At 33.4% G+C, this 13,858-nt stretch overlaps 1 non-coding gene across 1 annotated transcript; it reads right to left on the bottom strand.

The window, feature by feature from the left end:
• Window positions 1-13,752: 13,752 nt before the first annotated feature.
• LOC132298057 (small nucleolar RNA R71) lies at window positions 13,753-13,858 on the bottom strand. Its single transcript, XR_009479505.1, has one exon. It is a non-coding gene; the product is annotated as a small nucleolar RNA R71 (small nucleolar RNA).

The following is a 13,858-nucleotide window of genomic DNA, read 5'->3' as shown; positions in this document are numbered from 1 at the left end:
GATACTAATGATTGTCCTAAGAAATGACAAGTTCCACTAGTACTTTTTCTATCAACTTTGCATCCTCCAAAATCAGCGTCCGAGTAACCGACAAGCTCAAATGATGTATGCCTAGGATACCAAAGCCCTAAGAATGTAGTAAAACTTAAATAGCAAAAGATGCGTTTAACGGCACATAGATGAGAGTCTTTAGGGCAAGATTGAAAACGAGCTCATAAGTATACACTAAACATGATGTCTGGTCTACTTGCAGTTAAGTATAAAAGACTACCAATCATACCCTTATATTTTTTAATATCTACATTAGTGCCCTTTTCATCTTTGTCAAGTTTCAAAGATGAGCTCATTGGAGTATTGGCATGTTTGACTTCCTCCAAGCCAAATTTCTTTAGCAAATCTTTAACATACTTGGATTGGCAAACAAAAATGCCATCAAGTGTTTGTTTGATTTGTAACCCTAAGAAGAAAGTAAGTTCACCCATCAAGCTCATTTCGAATTCATTTTGCATGCTAGAAGCAAATTTTTCACATAGCACACTATTGGTTGATCCAAAGATAATATCATCAACGTAAATTTGAATAACCAACAGGTTGCTATCAATGGTTTTAGTAAAAAGAGTATTGTCAATTTTTCCTCTAACAAAACCATTAGCAAGTAAGAAACCACTTAGTCTTTCATACCAAGCTCTTGGAGCTTGTTTCAAACCATACAAAACTGTTGATAATTTGAAAAACATGGTTTGGATAAATGTAGCTTTCAAAGCCCGGCGGTTGTTCTACATATACTTCTTCTTCAATGAATCCATTTAAGAAAGCACTTTTTACATCCATTTGATATAACTTAAAGTTCTTATGGGATGCACAAGCAAGGAGCATTCTTATAGCTTCAAGTCTAGCTACGGGGGCAAAGGTCTCCTCATAATCAATTCCTTCTTCTTGATTATAGCCTTGAGCAACAAGCCTTGCCTTGTTTCTCATAATTATTCCCGATTCATCCTTTTTGTTCCTAAATACCCATTTTGTGCCAATGATAGTTTTATCTTTAGGCTTTGGAACCAAATACCAAACTTTATTCCTTTCGAATTGGTTAAGTTCTTCTTGCATGGCCAAGAGCCAAGATTCATCATTTTCGGCTACATGAATATTTTTTGATTCAAGTTGGGAAACAAAAGCCACATAATTGCAAATGTTACTCGTTTGAGACCTAGTGCTTATTCCTTTAGATGGATCGCCAACGATTTGATTTATCGGATGATTAGGCACTTGCTTCCAAGCCTTAGGAAGAGTGTCTTTATGAGAGAGACTTTCTTTTGGAACATCTTTGGAGCTATCTTCAAGAGAAGGGCCATTTAAATCAAGATTTTCAATATTCTTTTCAATCTCAATCACATCTTCATTATCATCTAATGAACATCTAAGAGGGGGTAATGGTGATTCATCAAATACAACATGTATTGATTCCACAACCACTCGTGATCTTTTGTTAAACACTCTAAATGCTTTGCTACGAGAAGAATATCCTAGAAAAATACCTTCATCCGATTTAGGTTCAAATTTTCCTAGATTATCTTTGTCATTTAACACGAAGCATTTACACCCAAAGACTTTAAAGTATCCAATGTTTGGCTTTCTTTTGTTCCAAAGATCATAAGGAGTCTTATTAAGGAGTTTTCTAATAATGACTCTATTTATGACATAGCATGAGGTACTAACGGCTTCGGCCCATAGAGATCTAGGAGAATTATGTTCATTTAACATAGTCTTAGCCATTTCTTGGAGAGACCTATTTTTTCTTTCAACAACTCCATTTTGTTGAGGAATCCTAGGAGCCGAAAGATTATGATTGTATCCATTGTCATCACAAAATCTTTCCACATCTTGGTTGTCGAACTCTCTACCTCTATCACTTCTAATGGACTTAATTTTACATTCTTTTTCATTTTCAACTCTCTTACAAAATTTAGTAAAGATTGTATGAACCTCATTCTTGTGTGTAAGGAAAAATACCCAAGTGAATCTAGAGAAGTCATCCACAATGACAAATGCATAGAGTTTTCCACCAAGACTAGCAATTCTCTCCAGACCGAATAAGTCCATGTGAATTAATTCAAGTGGTCTTGAAGTCGTTATATCCTTTTTCCTTTTAAATGATGACTTGATTTGCTTGCCTATTTGGCCTGCGCTACATGTTTTATCTTTAGAAAAATTAGTCTTTGGGAGGCCTTTGACCAATTCATTCTTAGATAGTTTTGAAATCAAATCCATACTAGCATGACCCAACCTTCTATGCCACAACCAACTATTTTCATTTGAGGATACAAGACATTTGACATCTTGATCATGTAATTCACATAAAAGCAAAGTATATACATTACCATTTCTTAGAGCATGGAAAACTTCTACATTATCCTTTTTGACAATGCACTTGTCCAATTTAAACAAAACATCATATCCTTTATCACATAATTGGCTAATACTAAACAGATTATGTTTTAAGCCTTTAACAAGTAACACATCATCAATAGATAAGGAGGAGGAGATACCAATAGTTCCAATGCCAATGACCTTGCCTTTTGAGTTGTCGCCGAATGTGACGCTTCCTCCTTTATGAGGTTTGATGGAGCGAAATTTTGATTGATCTCCTGTCATATGCCTTGAGCATCCGCTATCAAGGAACCATTTGTCCTTGGATGAACATGGAGACTTCAAGCAAACCTACAAAAGGAATTTGAATAATCTTCTTTTGGTACCCACATTCTCTTGGGTCCATGAGAGTTAGGAAGAGGTGTATAAGTCCCTTTAATAACCCAAACTTCTTTTGTCCTACATGGCCTAATAGGACAATGATTGATCTTATGTCCTGTTTTTTTACAATAGTTACATATTGGACTAAAAGAGGAATTTTTAACAAAGTAATTGTTCAAAGGTATTCTCTTTTTCAATAAACAAGAATCTTTGTTGTGAGGATCAAATCCAAGTCCATCCTTGGCATAAGCATTTCTTTGCTTTCCAAGTATGAGACCCAAATTCTCTCTACCTTTTGTGAATTTAGCTAAAGTCTGAATTTGATCTTCAATTATAACTTTCAATGATTTATTTTCAGAATTTAAATCAATTGAAACTGTTTCTTTAGCTAATTCTTTTTCCTTTTTCAAAGCTTCATTTTCAAGTCGAGATTTTTCAAGGTTTTGAGAGATGATATTCTTTTCCCTTTTGAGAGTAGCACATTTTTGAACCATTTTGCCTAATTCATCATGCAATTCTCTAAAAGCATCTAGCAAATAGTTGTGTGCATCAACCAATTCATCATAAGTAGTTTCCAAATCAAATGAGTTATGATTAGAATTTACCTCATCTTCATCGGCCATGAGACAAAGATTAACCAATTCATTGAGTTCATCGTCACTTTCGGATCCATTTGAATCATCATCCTCCCATGTAGCTTGCATGGCTTTACCTTTCTTTTTCCTTTCCTTTTCATTTTTGTAGGCATAGCAATCGGACTTGAAGTGTCCCGGTTTTCCACAATGGAAGCAAGTAGGTGTTTCTCTTTTTCCTTGCTCACTAGACGACCCATTTCTTTTGAAGTGGTTGCTCTTTTGGAACTTCTTCATTTGAAGAATTCTTCTTATGGTTTTGGTAATGAGAGTAACTTCTTCTTCTTCTTCATCATGAGGAACTTTATCAATTGTAACTTCTTTGGTAGTAGCTTGTAGAGCTATATCCTTCTTTTGAGTTTCTTCATCTTTATCATTTATTTCTAGCTCGTAAGCCATTAATGAACCAATGAGTTTGTCAATGGAAAGTGTGTTAAGATCTTTGGCTTCTTGGATGGCGGTCTTCTTAGCTTCCCAATTCTTTGGCAAAGATCTAAGGATTTTTCTTACATTGTCGGATGATGTATATTTTCTTCTAAGAGCTTTCAAGGGATTAACAATGTTAGTAAAACGAGAGTACATTTCACTAATAGTTTCTTTGTTATTCATGGTAAAAAGTTCATATTTATGGACAAGCATATTCATTTTGGATTCTTTAACATGACTAGTGCCTATATAGGTGACTTCAAGTTTATCCCAAATTTCTTTGGTCGTTTCGCAATTCAAAATTCTATTGAATTCGTCTTTGCTTAAAGCACAATAGAGATTAGTGATAGCCTTGACATTACATTGTACAAGCCTACGGTCATTGAGGGTCCATTCAATATCGGGTGTTCGAACATTTTCACCTTCTACTATCTTGGTTAGAACATGGTCTCCTTTTTCTATGGCTTTCCAAACATCTACATCTATGTCTCTTAAGAATGCTCTCATTTTGATTTTCCAATAGTTGTAGTCACTTCCATCAAACCAAGGGGGTCTATTGTTAGATTGACCTTCTTGATGGAAATTTGTATTGGCCATGATCGTTCTCTAAGATGATTAGTCTTTTTCTAGAGATTAGGCTCTGATACCAATTGTTAGTCACTAATTGACTCTAGAGGGGGAGTGAATAGAGTCAAGGATCAATTTTTCAATTTAAAAATTGTATTTCTACCAAACTGTTAAATATCAGTTTATTAAAATATTCAAGCAAAATAAAGCACAAAAATAAGAGAGATAGAGATAAGAGATTGTAAACAATGACTCGGTGATTTAGCGAGGTTCGGAAACTCCTACTCCTCGGCTCAAGATCCCCCTTGAGACTTCCCAAATTCATTAGAGCTTCTCCTTAATGGTGGAGAGCAAACCTTCACTTTTGAAACAAAATCTTGCTTCTCTTCTTTGCTAGGAGAACACCCTTCTCCTAGGCTTTCTTTTGGGTTACACCAACCCTTTACAATAGCTTTGAAATTTGAAGAAACAAGTGTACAAGAATCTCTCAAAAATAGATTATAGAGTTTAGCTCACAACTATAGAAAAGATGAATATACGTGAATATTTCTTTAATGCTTTTCAAGGAATGATAGAATGTTCTCTGTAAAAGTATTTTTCAGTTTGAAGACCAACCTTAGTATTTATAGAATCAACAGAGTTCAATATAGCTGTTAGAGGTTGTTAAGAACATTTAATAAAAATGTTTACGTTACAGTTCAAAACCCTAAAGAGAGCCGTCTCTTGAAAACCAAAGAGCCTGCTCTTTGTTCATTTTCCTTCGAAAGAGCCTGCTCAATAAAAACGTGAGCCTGCTCTTTATTTTGAAGATCCATTTTCGTAGCTTTCTTTGAAACAAAAAGAGCCCTCTCTTTCTTTTGATTGAGCCCTCTCTTTTTCTTAAATACTTCTCAAAGACTTACTAGAGTTAAAGAAAAGAACCTTCTCAGAGCTCACTGAATAAGAGAAAAGTGCCTTCTCTTTATTTTATGGAGCCTTCTCCATCTCACATTATGATACTTAATATGAAATTCTTTAAGTCCTGTGAATGTGATCATGAGCTGATTTTATTTTCTTTGAGAAATAAAATGGGAATGCAATGCATGGATTGAATTTTGAGCTTCAAATATATTCAAATTAACTTTGACATTAAATCTTAAACTCTCACCATCTAATCTACCCTTTTCTTCAATCTTTGACCATGATCGGTTAGCCTTTGATGGAGTACTTGAATAATCTTTGAATTCTTGCAACTTCAATGCTTCCTTGAATCCATTGCTTGAGTACTTGGAATGCTTCTGGCTCATTATTGAGGATTGAATTAATTGATCAACTATATAGCACTCAAGGAAAATATTAGTACATAAACATCATTAATGGTTTGTAATCATCAAAATATAAGATTGACCTTTAGATTAAATCCTTAGGCCAACATTATTGATGTGTTGATTTTATTGGTATGGTGTGACTTGATTGTAATTGCTTGTTTTGTTTATTTGTTTCATGTAATTAGTTTTAATTTAAGCGTTTATTTAATTATTTTATTTATTTAAATTAATTGGAGTGGGCTTAAGGAAAGTTGGACCAAATGATATGGTCTTGGGCTTGAATGAAGCTTTATTAGGTTAATTAATAAAGCCTATGGTTTTGTGATTATTTAAATAATCATTTTTATATAATTATAAATATATATTTAATTATATATAAATATAATTAATTAATAAGTGTTATGAAAGAATATATATATAGATATATATTTATGGATATATATAGGTATATATGATTTAATTAAATAATAATTAATTATGAAAGGTAATATGCATATATATATATATTATATATAATATGTGTGTCTAGATATATATTAGTTAATGATTATTAGTTCCTTTTATTGAATAGTCCTACTTGGAATAGGATTTGGATTTTAATGGGTGTATAAATATACACATAGGGCTTTAGGGTTAAAAGTTTTAGACATTGGAAAATAAGAGAGGTAGAAAGAGAAGAAGAGAAGGCTAACAAGGAGGAGGCCGGATCTGAAAAAGAGGACGTCGGATTTGGAAGAGGAAATCAAGGCTTAAAGCGTCGGTTTCGTTTCGAAACCTTCAGGCGAGTTCTCTCTAACTTTCCTCTTAGAACTCATAAGGATTTCATCTTGAGTATCAAAATCTAAGGTTAAATTTATTGATTAAAGGATGGTTAGAATGAAATATTTAAAATATGAATTATTATATTTTATTTTTAAAATTTTAGATTTTTATTGTTGTATATATATGTTGTATATTTTATTTACATCAACAGATAGGCTGGATCTGGACCCAAGAGGTATTAATTAGTGTTTTTAAATTTTTTGGAATTTTTCTTAAATTTTCTGGAATTTTTCTGGTATTTTTGGTAATCTATTAGAATTTATTTTTATATATTTATTGAAAATATATATATATATATATATATATATATATATATATATATATATATATATGCACACTGGAGGCGACGTCTGTAGTTGGCGCAACAATAGGGTTGTAATCCAGTGTGGGATGGCGCATAGAATGATGGTGTGAATACTAATCTAGACTATTGAAAAAGTTTGATATAAGTGGATTGATCTAGTGCATCGCGGTGCATTGAAGTATGGTGCGCATGTGAATCTGGACCATGGATTAGGTTTGGTCAACAGAAGATTAATTTGGTGTGGGTGCATTTGTGTGAGCTCAAGTGAGCTAATCCAGTGTGGGCGCGCTCACAGTATCGTTTGAGCTCAGCCAATTAGTTTTGTTTGTTTGTGACATAAAATTAAAACGGTCATAACTTAGTCATCTTAAATCGAAATTGGGTCATTCTTGAGCTCAAATTCAAGGATTTTTCGTGCTCTTTCCAATGATACCAATTTCATTATTAGATTCCTATCATACTAAGAGATATTTAGATTTTAGTGAAATGATGTTGGAAAATTATTTAAACTGATATGGAATATTTATGGGAAACTATTTCTGACAATATTTAGTAGCATTTAAATTGCGTAAATATAATTAAATTAATATATTGTTATGGAAGGAAGTGTGTGTGTGTGTGTGTATATATATATATATTGATATTTATGTATATATATGATTTAAATAATCAAAGATTATTATGGATGGTATTATACATATTTATATATTATATAATATATGTATATGTATATATATATATATCAATTAAGATGATTATTATTATTATTCTTATTTGATATATCTGGAGAGCCTGGTTAGCAAATTTGCGAGATGCTTATAATCTGCAGGAGATGTTTACGTATGAATTGGCTTACTATTACGTTTAAAGTTGATACATAGTTAAGTTGTAGGCATGGATGAGTTGTCATAGGTGTAAATATAGTGCCTAAGCATTTGTATGAATAAAATACATACTTAAGGAAGCATGGATGAGTTGCTAGTTTAAAAGTATAAAATATATACTTGTGGAGGCATGATTGAATTGCCAATGTATAAAATATATAGTTGTGGAGGCAAGGTTGAATTGCTAATGTATAAATAAATATACTTATAGAGGCATGGTTGAATTGTCAAAGTACAAATATATATACTTAAGGAGGTATGGTTGAGTTGTCAATGTATAAAGAAATATATTTACAATGGCATGGTTGATTTGCCAAAGTATAAGTTAATGGCTATGGGTATTAGGTGTTTAAATTACATTTATGGTTATTGTAGGTATAAGTTGGATTAGGATTAGATATTCTTAAATTAGAATAATCTAGTAGTTACATGTTAGTGTATTATTTTTTATATATTAATAAAATAATATTGGTAGAGACATGGATGATTTATCAAAGCCTAGGTATTCGCTGTATGGTTTAAATAATTAAATTTATTATTGGATTTTGGATTAAATATAATTTTCTTTGAATTATATTTTATTATTTAAATGATTAAATAATTATTTAAAATGGAGTTAAGGTTTAAGGAGTTTCTCTTTAAAAGAGAACGAGTTTTGAATTGGTTTAAGTATGATTATGTTTTAATCATGGTTTAATAGTTTTGAAAATTAATGAAACTATTAATGGATGTGAAGGTTATACTGTATACAATTATTTATGCATATGTGTATCATTGTTTATTAAACTTAAAACTTTATTAGGTTTGGTTTTGATCAGAGATGATCTACTTATTGGTTTTCAGAGGTCTGGTAGAGTGAACTTGCTCGTAGGGTTTAACCCACGATTTATTTTTCAGGTTATTAGAAGTTCAAGTCTCAAGATTGAGGTTCCGCAGCTGGAGGACTTATTTATTCTCTCTATTTTATTTCAAAGTAGGATAGTATTACTTCAGCAATTATTAATGGATTTATGGATAGTGGATTTTGGTTAAGGGGTCCTTAAGTTACGGATTCCCAAGTTGTAACCATTGACAAGTTATTAATGGAAATTTTTATTTATTAGTTTTTATCAGCATATTATTTATTCTTTTTATTTCATTTTGTACTCTATGCTTGTTTGAAATACTTTAATTGTGTTGATATCCTCTGATTTTGTTCGCAAACTTGATCAACCCGTGTTATGAAATTAGGGGGTATCACATTAATGATCTACAACCATGCATGCACAAACAAAACACAAACAAGCAACAAACAAGTAGCAATCACTTCTCCTCCGCAACAAATCAACAATCAACAATCCTCCACATACGATGATCCCATACTCTCATTCTTTGAACAATATGCAAGAAAAATTAAATTGCCTCCACGCGGGCTCACGATTTAACTAGAGATTGAGTTTAGAAAAGCTTACAAAGGGTCCTTAAACAACTTCAAATGATCTTTCAATTTTTTTCTTTGCCTTGTTTGCTTTGCAATTTTTTATTTTTTTATTTTTGAGCTTTTTATGCTATTGCTTAGCTTCACTTGGCTTCTTTTGCTTTTCAATTTCGTTTTGCTTCACTCTCTTGGCTCAATGCACCTAGCCAATCAAGAACCGACACAATAAGTAATCAAAATAAAATAAAGTAAAGACACGATCAAAAGAGTACTAATTCCTAATTGTTTCCAAAATATGGTGTTGCCTAATCCCCGGTAACGGCGCCAAAACTTGGTGCGGTCGCTTACTAACAAGTTAAAATGTGTTAAAGAGTGGCTAAGTTGAAATTTGTAAAATGCCACTACAACCTCTAACTACTAATACAGTTAGGGTGAGTAGGGATCGTCCCCAGGGATTGGAAGCGTACTATGCTTAGAAACAATGTGGATTAGTAGGTCGAGTGATCAAAAGGTGGATTGATTGGTTAATTAAACTACAATTTTAAATTAAATGAAAGCAATGTAGAATAATTAAAGTAAGTAAAGTATAGAGAAATAAGAGAGAGAGGTCTTGGGACTTAGAGGTCACCACTAAGCATCACCTTCCTAGACATTCAATGTACAACAAATGAGGAGGGAGTGTATATTGCAATACTAGTGTGTTAATTGATTGAATCAACAAGCATGGATAACTAATTAAGTATACATTGTCTAGACAAACTAATGAATAACACAACATATCAAATTAAGCCATTGTTCCTTCCCTTAAGTTCACCATCAAAACACATCAACAAGCTAGAGAAATATACTACTTGCATTTATAAGTATGGAACATCAAACAACAAGCATGGATTGTCCTTCCATCTAAGAAAGTAAGGCAACTACACTACAACTAAGCTAGGGACATGAAAATTAAACTAATTAAACTAAGGAAGAGGCACAATCCATCAAGAAATGAGTATGAACCATCAAACAAGCTACAAGAGTATTCCATTTAAGCACCATGCCTTGACCATCACTGAATTCATAATATTAACACACAGAGACATGCATCAATATAGCAAAATCTAGAGATAAACACATGAACATCTATTCTAGCATACATAGACATATGAATATAACGAAATGATCAATTGGAAGTATTAAACCACACAAATCAAGATAGAAACAAGATTTATATATATATCAAAGGTCAAGACAAATATTACAACACAAATCCTCTCAAAATACAAACCATCAAGGTCTAGGAAGCATGCTTAGGGCTAACTCTAGCCCCAAGAAGATGTTTAGCCACTCATTGATGTAGTCATCCAACCCTCAAGGGTCATGTCCATGGTAGGATTGATCTTTTTCTCGTTGATGGAAACTTTAGATGAGTAGAAGAACTCCCAAATGGTGTGTATCTCTATGATCTCTAGACTTCTCCAACTTTTTTTTTTAGATTGTGTATATTTTTCTCCCTTTAAGATTGCGTATGATTATCTGATAGTGTATAATGGCTCAAAATCCTTATATAGGTAGCTCAAGTGTCACACCTAATTGATGAGCGCTGAAAAGTGCGCATTTAAACCCCTTAAGCTTGAGCATTCTAGGACCTTTATCTATCTTATTTTTCAGCCTTAGACTAATTTCATGTTATAGCCCTTTTTAGGTGCTTATCCCAAAAATAAGTTAATTCAACCAAATTAGAGCTTAAAAGAAGTAATCTCAAACTGAATGGAAGAAAAGAGCAAAGTGGAAGCAAAGTGTGAAAAAACAGCAAGTTTGATCGATCTCAACATTTCTTCGATCGATCAGAGCAAGATCGATCTGGCCTCATCAAGATGGATCCAAGTAATTGTCCTTATCCAAAAGATCTCACCATCTTCGATCGATCCAACTTTTCTTCGATCGATCAAAATTGTTTGATCTTATCCTCACCTACCACCCCACCTACCACTTTTGTCTCTTTCCCAAAATATCTCAAAATATATCAGAGATTTGTCTTTATTCAAAAAGGCGCCCCAAGGATGATCGATTTCTGTAGCATTCGATGGATTTCACCAATGTTCGATCGATCTCAACATAGTTCGATCGATTAAACCTCCTCAAGTCCAAAATAAAACAATTCTAGCTTATTAAAAGTTGGCCCATGGTGCAATTATTGCAAGGACCCTAGTGCACGAATCCAGGCCATTGGGTGTGACACTTGAGCCTCCCTATATAAGGATTTTGTGCCACTTTTATAAAGGGGATTCATATCATCACATCACATATCTTGGAGAGGAGGCTAGAGACTAGAGAGCTTTTACACATCTTTGAGAGTTCTTCCATTCTTTTAGAGTTTCCATCAAAAAGGAGGTCATTCCTACCATGGAGATAGCCCTTGAGGGTTGGATGACTACTTTAATGAGTGGCTAGACATTTACTTAGGGCTTGAATAGCCCCTAAGTTTGCTTCCTAGACCTAGTGCTTTGTATATTTTTGGGGATTTACTTGTAATAAATGTTTTGATCTTGGATTTATATATATATCTTGTGGTTTTTACTTGATGTGTATGTCAATTGATTATCTATTTCTTATCATATGTCTATGTATGCTAGAATGGATGATTCATGTGCTTTTCTCTAGATTTAATGGAATTTATGCATGTCTATGTGTATGGATGAAGTTAATCTAGTGATGATCAAAACATAGTGCTTAATTGAACACTCTTGTAATTTATTTGATGGTTCACACTTGTTTCTTGATGGATTGTGCCACACCTTTAGCTTACTTAGTTTAATTTCCATGTATTTAGTGTAGATGTAATGTAGTTGCTTTAGATTCATAGATAGGTGGACAATTTATTCTTATTCTTTGGTATTTCATACTTATGAATACAAAGGGTGTATGTTTCTAGATAGTTGTGTGTGCATAAATTGTGGTTTCATCGAATGGATTTTAGTCTCATTTGATAGGTTGTGCTTTCCATTTGAATTGGCTAGACAATCTATACTTATTAGCCATCTATGCCTAGTTTCAATTAATGGCACACACACACACACAAATTACAACTCAATTTCCCCATAGATATACAATTGCTAGTGTCTAGTGAAGTCAAGCTTAATGGTGAGCTCTAGTACCCCAAGTCCTCTCCTTTATATCTTTTTCCCTATCTTCTACATTATTGTGTTTTGCTTGCTTTAATTTCAATTGCATTATAGTTTAATCAATTAAACAATCCACTTTTGATCACTCGACCTACAAATCCAACTTTATTTCCTTATCACATTGCCTCTAATCCCTTGGGACGATCCCTACTCACCCTAGCTATATTTTTAGTTAGAGGTAGTAATGGCATTTATAAATTTAAAACTTGGCCACACTATTTTGCATAAATTTGGTTGCATCGCGACGGCTTCACCAAGTTTTTGGCGCCGTTGCCGAGGATTAAGTTGGCAACGCCGTATTTTGGAAACAATTAAGAATTAGTACTTTTTTATTGTGCCTTTATTTATTTTATTTTATTTTATTTTTAGTTACTTATTGTGTTCATTCTTATTTGGCTAAGTGAATTGAGTAAGGAAGTTGAGCAAAGGAGAATTCAAAGCAAGGAGCTAAGCTAAGCACAAAAGGGCTAAAATCTAAAAATTGCAAAACATAGCAAGGCTTGAAAATTGAAAAAATATATTGAAATTGCTTAAGGACCCTTTGTGAGATCTCTCTAACTCAATCTCTAGTTAAATCGTCAGCTCGCGTGGTGGCAAGTTTTTAAATTCTTAAATAGATCGTGAGCCCGCGTGGAGGCAATTTACTTTTTCTTTGCATATTATTCAAGCATGGGAGTATGGGACCAATGTATGTGGAGAATGTTTGTTGATTGATTTGTTGTGGGGGGCGAAGTGATTGTTATTTGCTTGTTATTTGTTTTGCTAGGGCATGCATGGTCGTAGGTCATTGAATCATACTCTTGTCCCTCATAATTTGCATCTTGAATCAGTTGTTCGTAATCCTAGGGGAAGAGGTAGTTCTCATCACTCTATTTCACCAATGGAGGAATTGAATGACGATTATGTGGAGGACCTTGGTCACATAGACCAACAAGGCATCCTCCACCCTAATGTGCATCATGAAAATATTCAAGTACCATTAGGCATGCCAAGACCATTCATTCCACCACAACAACAAGGCCAAGTTCTATTGGGAATGCCTCGGCCAATTTTTGCTCCACAACCTCCCATTATCCAAGGCAACCACAGTGTTTGAGTAGCATCATCGGTTGTGAATCCTCCCATTGCTTTAAGAGACCATTATGTGCCTAATGAATATAATGCACCCACTTGCATTCAATTGCCCCCATTTAGAGCACATCACTATGAGATTAAGCCACAACTATTCAAATGCTTCCAAACTATCATGGACTTCCAAGTAAAGAACCTTACAAGCATTTGGATGAGTTTCTTGAAGTGTGTTCCACCGTGAAATACACGAACATGCCGGAAGAGGTTTTAAGACTTAAACTTTTTCCTTTTACCCTTAGACAAAGCAAAATATTGGTTCAACAATCTTAGGACTTTTTTGATAACTTCTTGGGCAGAAATGCAACAAGAGTTCTTGAAGAAGCATTATCTGGTATCAAAGACCAATGCTATGAGAACTTCCATTCGTGAATTTTCTCAAAGGGATGGGGAAATGTTTCATGAGGCATGGAAAATATTTAATGATTTGTTTAGAAAGTGCCCTCATCATAACAG

This window comes from Cornus florida, unplaced genomic scaffold, assembly GCF_030987335.1.
Source record: "Cornus florida cultivar Cherokee Brave unplaced genomic scaffold, ASM3098733v1 CherokeeBrave_3.0.0_Hap2_Chr02, whole genome shotgun sequence".
In the NCBI taxonomy this organism is placed as follows: domain Eukaryota; kingdom Viridiplantae; phylum Streptophyta; class Magnoliopsida; order Cornales; family Cornaceae; genus Cornus; species Cornus florida.
This window is presented reverse-complemented; position numbering and strand designations above follow the sequence as displayed.